Raw genomic sequence first — 5,650 nt, forward strand, 5'->3', positions numbered from 1 at the left:
AATCGAAAAAGTGGTTCACTTATCATGGTGGGCTGGGCTATGAACCTGCTTATGTATTGTATCCTCCCTAAAAACCCTTGGATCTCCTTCTCAATCCTTGGAGGCTTCATCTCTACAATTGCCTTGATCTTCTTGGGATCCACCTCAATTCCTCTCTAACTTATTATAAACCCCAACAATTTCTTGGATGTCATGCCGAAAGTGCACTTCTTCAAATTCAAAAGCAAATAATAAAGTCGGATTCTCTCAAAGAACTTTTGTAAAGCTGATATGTGCCCTTCGTAGTCTTTGAACTTCACTATCATGTCATCCACATAAACTTTTTCTTCATTGTGTATCAAATCATGCAACAGAATAGTGGCTACTCATTGGTAAGTGGCACTAGCATTCTTAAGGCCAAATGGCATGACCTTGTACTAATAGGTCCCCCATGAAGTAATAAAGGAGGTCTTCTCCATATCTTCTAGAGCCATCTTTATCTAATTGTATCCCAAAAAGCCATCCATGAATGACAACAATGCATGTCCTGCCATATTGTCAACCAAGATATCAATATGAGGCAAGGGAAAATCATCCTTTGGGCTTGCCTTATTAAGGTCTCTAAAGTCTACACACATCCTCCCTTACCCGTCCTTCTTCAGTACCATAACCATATTGGCTAACCATTCTGGATAGTTGACCACCCTTAAGAATCCCGCATTGTATTGTTTCTTGACTTCTTCCTTGATCTTGAGAGTCCATTCTGACTTCATCCTTCTCAGCTTCTGCTTGACTAGCTTCATGGCTGGGCCTGTTGGAATGCAATGTTGCACTATAGCTATATCAATCTTGGGCATGTCCTTGTACGACCAAGCAAAAATCTCTTTGAACTTCTTCAGTAGTGTAACTAATGCATCCTTCTTAGAGGAGGTTAAGGTATTAACAATTTGGACCATCTTGGGTTCATCATCAGCTTCTAGGTTAACAAATTGAGTTTCTTCTTTTACAGGTTCTAATTCAGAATTATATAATTCATGCTTATCAGGAGTTAAAATATAAAGACCATCCACAATATTGCTAGAATAGATAAACACTTTACCCTACTTTATTACAACATTGTCTTTAAGGATAACACAATATCCATGTTTACCTAAATAAGTTACAGAAATTAAATTCCTACGAACATTAGGTACATATAGACAGTCTTCCAATATTAAAACTCTAGACTCAAAGCATAAATTAACAACTACAACAGCTACAACCAGAATCCTGCTCCCATCAACCAAAGTAAGAAACAATTCTCTTTCATTAAGCTTTCTAGTCTCCTGGAACCCTTGCAAAGAATTGCAAATATGATTAGTACAACCTGAATCCACACACCAGAAATCTGTGGGATTTTGTACTAAACATATTTCAAGAAGGAATGAACTTTTCATACCCTTGTTATTGGCAGCTTTGAATTTTGGACAATTCCTCTTCCAATGTCCTTTCTCACCACAATGGAAACACTCTCCTTTGATCTTCTTTCCTTTGTTGGCAACCCCTAAGGCAATTTGTTTACCATCTTGCTTGGTGAAGTCCTTCTTCTTCTTCTTCTTACCCTTGCCTTTTGACTTAGGTTGAGAAGTAGAAGCTTCAGTCATATTAGCATCAACACTAGAAGTACTAAGAATGCCTTCCGCTACTACCAACTCATTCATTAATTCAAACAATGAATAAATCTTTTTATTCATATTATAATTGAGTTTGAATTCCTTGAATGATTCCGGTAGTGACTGGAGTATCATATCCACTTGGGATTCTCCATCAATATCGGCACCTAAAACTTCCAGTGTATTCAGACTAGAGATCATTGTAAGACAATGCTCCCTAACTGAACTGCCTTCAGCCATTTTGGTATTATAAATTTGCCTCATAGTTTCTTGCCTTGCAGAACGGCCTTGCTCACCAAACATCTCCTTCAGACCTAGCACTATGTCCGAAGCTAATTCTACATCTTGCATTTGATGCTATAGAACATTTGAAATAAATACTAGGATGTAGCACTTGGCCATCTCATTAGATTTCTGCCAACGATCATATCGCTATTTTTCCTCAGGAGGAGCATCTAATGAAGGAAAACTAGGACAAGGTTGAGTAAGCACATATTTATGCTCTTCAGCTGTAAGAACAATGTCCAAATTTCTTTTCCAGTCAATATAGTTGGATCTAGTCAGTTTGTTTTGATTAAGAATAGTAACAAGTGGGCTAAATGATGCCATGATCAAATCTGAAAATAATAAATGTGAATATAATAAGTAAACTGGACATTATCAATTTAGCATATAAACATATAGTATGGAACCTTAATAAAACTATAATATAATATATGCAATGAAACCCAATCCCATGTTTAAAATTCCTTGGAAGCAAGTAAATTATAAACACTATGATTGATTGAGAACTATTCTCATTATTAGTGCTATCATGATAACTCTTATCAAACACTAATAACATGCCATATTTCCTTTAGCCTCTAAGTAATAATGACATAGCTTCGAAGGGAGGTTAACATTAAACGTGTACACCATTGACTGAATTCTATGTGAGTCATTAAGTAACTCCACGATAGCGTGGTCGTTCTTAATATAAAAAAACATATCATCCATCATTAGGAAGTTTAATTAGTAGTTCCATGAATTAAACACCCTCTGAAGGGAGCAAGGCATATACGCCAAGGCGAGGTCCTTAATCATACTACTATAAACCGACAATGGGGGCCGTGAGATCCAACCCTTGTATCTCTCTCCAACTAGATGTTTTAAATTAAAGGTTTTTTATTTTGTAAACATGTGTAATCTAATCACACACAGCCTTGCACTTTATACAATTAAAAACACTTAGAAAAAAAATTCAAAATTCCCTTCAGAGGCATTTTCGCAAGAATCTCGTGACTAAACTCTTCCCGCGAGAATGAGTTAAAGGAAAATAGTGGAAACACAAAATTTAGATAGAAACTTTCGTGACTATCTTACAACTGTTTCGCAAGTAAAGCTTACCCACAAAAAGTTTTGTGCTTCAGAGGCATTTTTCTTGAGTAACTTCACGAGAAGGTTACCCATGAAAAACGCGTGTTTTCAGCTTTTAAAGAGAAGATGTAGACAGTTTTCAATGGTTTTTCATGAACAAACAACCACCATATGAACATAATAGATAGAATTTGATATCAAAACTGAATTCCATTGATGTTATAGCCTTAAAGTTCAATTCAACATACTTGAATTCAAATTTAAACAAAATCATAACATCAATATTAGTTTTTATCAAACCATAGTTTCAACAACCATGCAGAGAATTAAATACATATATAATCTTCTAACATCATGAAACCATTATCTCTAATTCCAAAACTCACAAAACATGTTATACAGAATCGAAACTGAAGGCCGTTCTGATAACATTTGATGGAAAAATACATGTTTGTATCACATACAAAACATATGCAGTGGAAAATTAACGAATTTATTTCATTCGCAATTGATAACATATACTATGTAAATTTCAAAATTCAAGAATAAGAGAGTGTACCTTGGTGCGGTGAATTTCAAAACCAGAGATCAGAAGTTCTTGAGAACACTTTTAATCTTCACTCTAATTCCACTTATGCCTAAGAAGTGTGGTCTCTCAATCCATTTCTATGAATTTGTTCAAGGGAGAAATAGAGAGTGTCCAACACTCACATACAAACCACTTCAAGTTCTCTTATAAAAATTATGTATGTTTCTCTCCATATAACTGATTATCTAATTGGGCTAGCCTTTTGGGCCTTTCCAATTGGGTTTTAGTATGTGGCTTGGAGTGGGACCAAAAGGGAACAAATAAGACACTAGCTCCAATGGGCCTTGGGCTTTTCTGTCAACTCTTGATAAGTCTAAAGTTACCATTAATTATATTTAATACCACTATATAAATATAATTGCACTCTAGGCCATATTAATAAATTATATCCCAAGACTTTATTATACATGCAATCCCTTCATAAAATATTCATAGTAATACAAAGCCATGAATGAAGACAGCCACTTTGTAGATTACCACGTCTTAATCCTTGAGTACCCGGTTTAATCCTTATAAGGTATTTATCATATATTTATGAAAACCAATTTCATAAATATATACTTTAGTAATTTCTTACTAAAATGGTTAGGCCTAACTCTCTAAATAACTGAACCCATAAAACTTATCTCAAGAGAATATTTTATATCTCCGTTAAGAGATTATGAATTCCATCTTGAGAATATTGTTCCATCAACACTAAATGTGGCTACCCAACATACTGAGATTTTGACCGTTACTTCAGATCTCACTCCTGATATATCAAAGCAACCTATACTCCATGATCAAGTCTGAGAGTTCAATTAGTGTATAAAACACTATGAACATTTAGACCCCCAATTTACAAATTACCAATTCAAACTTAATTTCAAACAATTAATATGCGGAATATGAACTTAAGCTTAAAACAGAATTGATAAACAATCTAAACCAAATAAAATCACATGTACAACAGAAATTAAATGAAAAAGATTAAGAGAAGAGAGATGTAAACATAAGGACAACACACGATGTATTATCAAAGAGGAAACCGAAGCCCTCGGTGTAAAGCCTCTCCGCCGCCTTCCAAGCGGTAAACAATCCACTAAAGAATGTAGTTGGGATACATGAACAGCAGAAGACCCTCTAAGCCAAATCTACCCAATGTACCTAAGCCCTCTAAGCTCCTACTCTAACAAGGTTACGCCGAACCTATTTCTTCTTTAGCTTACTAGATTTCACTACTTGACCATAGCATTAACCAATATGAAATTGGTCCCTTCCTAACTGCTTCCCAAACACCAAATGGCCTTTTCACAGATATGGGTATGTTGAGAAAAGGTTTTGGTAATGTACCTCTCAAGGATTTAACAATGGAGAGGAAGAGAGTAGAGGAATTTGAAGAATCTCTTGTGAAAATTGTGGATGAATCAATCTTATTTTTCTCTATGGTTTCTCTCTCAAAATTCTCTCTGGAAGCTCTCATATTTCACGGGTATATAGGTCTATATATAGTGGGGTGAGAAAGGAATGCGAAGAGTCAGTTTTTCCCAAACAGGGTGGTCTGGCGACTTGGCCTCGCGATTGGACTGAGTCGCGAGTTCAAGTCGTGAACTAACGGCCTAGCCAGCCTAGGACTTTTGTCTTGTAGTGCAACAGCTAGCATGACTCTTCAGCTCCCCTGCATGCTTCACATGTGTGTCAGCTTTGGCGGCTTGCCAGTCGCGAGTCACCCGCGAGTCCCTGCTACAAGTCTCTACATCTTTGTACAATCTTGAACATTTCTTCACAGTCTCTCACTCACTACACTTACATGATTCCCACCTAAATACAGGGTTACTAATTGCTAAAATACAAGCAAATTTGGCACGGAATAAAACCAATAAGATGGTTGATAAAATTCAACCTTACAAGGTCCATTATTCTCTCAGGATTAAAAGTTCATGTAAATAAAAGTTGTGAAATTTATTATTCATTTGATAGTCGTTAGGAGAATAATAAATCTGATAGCGGTCCAATTCAATATGTCTTAATTCTTAAAACATATCAACTAGAAGTCTCCACTTCCATGATCAAGACAAATTATTTTAGTTGATAT

Source organism: Quercus lobata, chromosome 10 (genome assembly GCF_001633185.2).
Source record: "Quercus lobata isolate SW786 chromosome 10, ValleyOak3.0 Primary Assembly, whole genome shotgun sequence".
In the NCBI taxonomy this organism is placed as follows: Eukaryota; Viridiplantae; Streptophyta; class Magnoliopsida; order Fagales; family Fagaceae; genus Quercus; species Quercus lobata.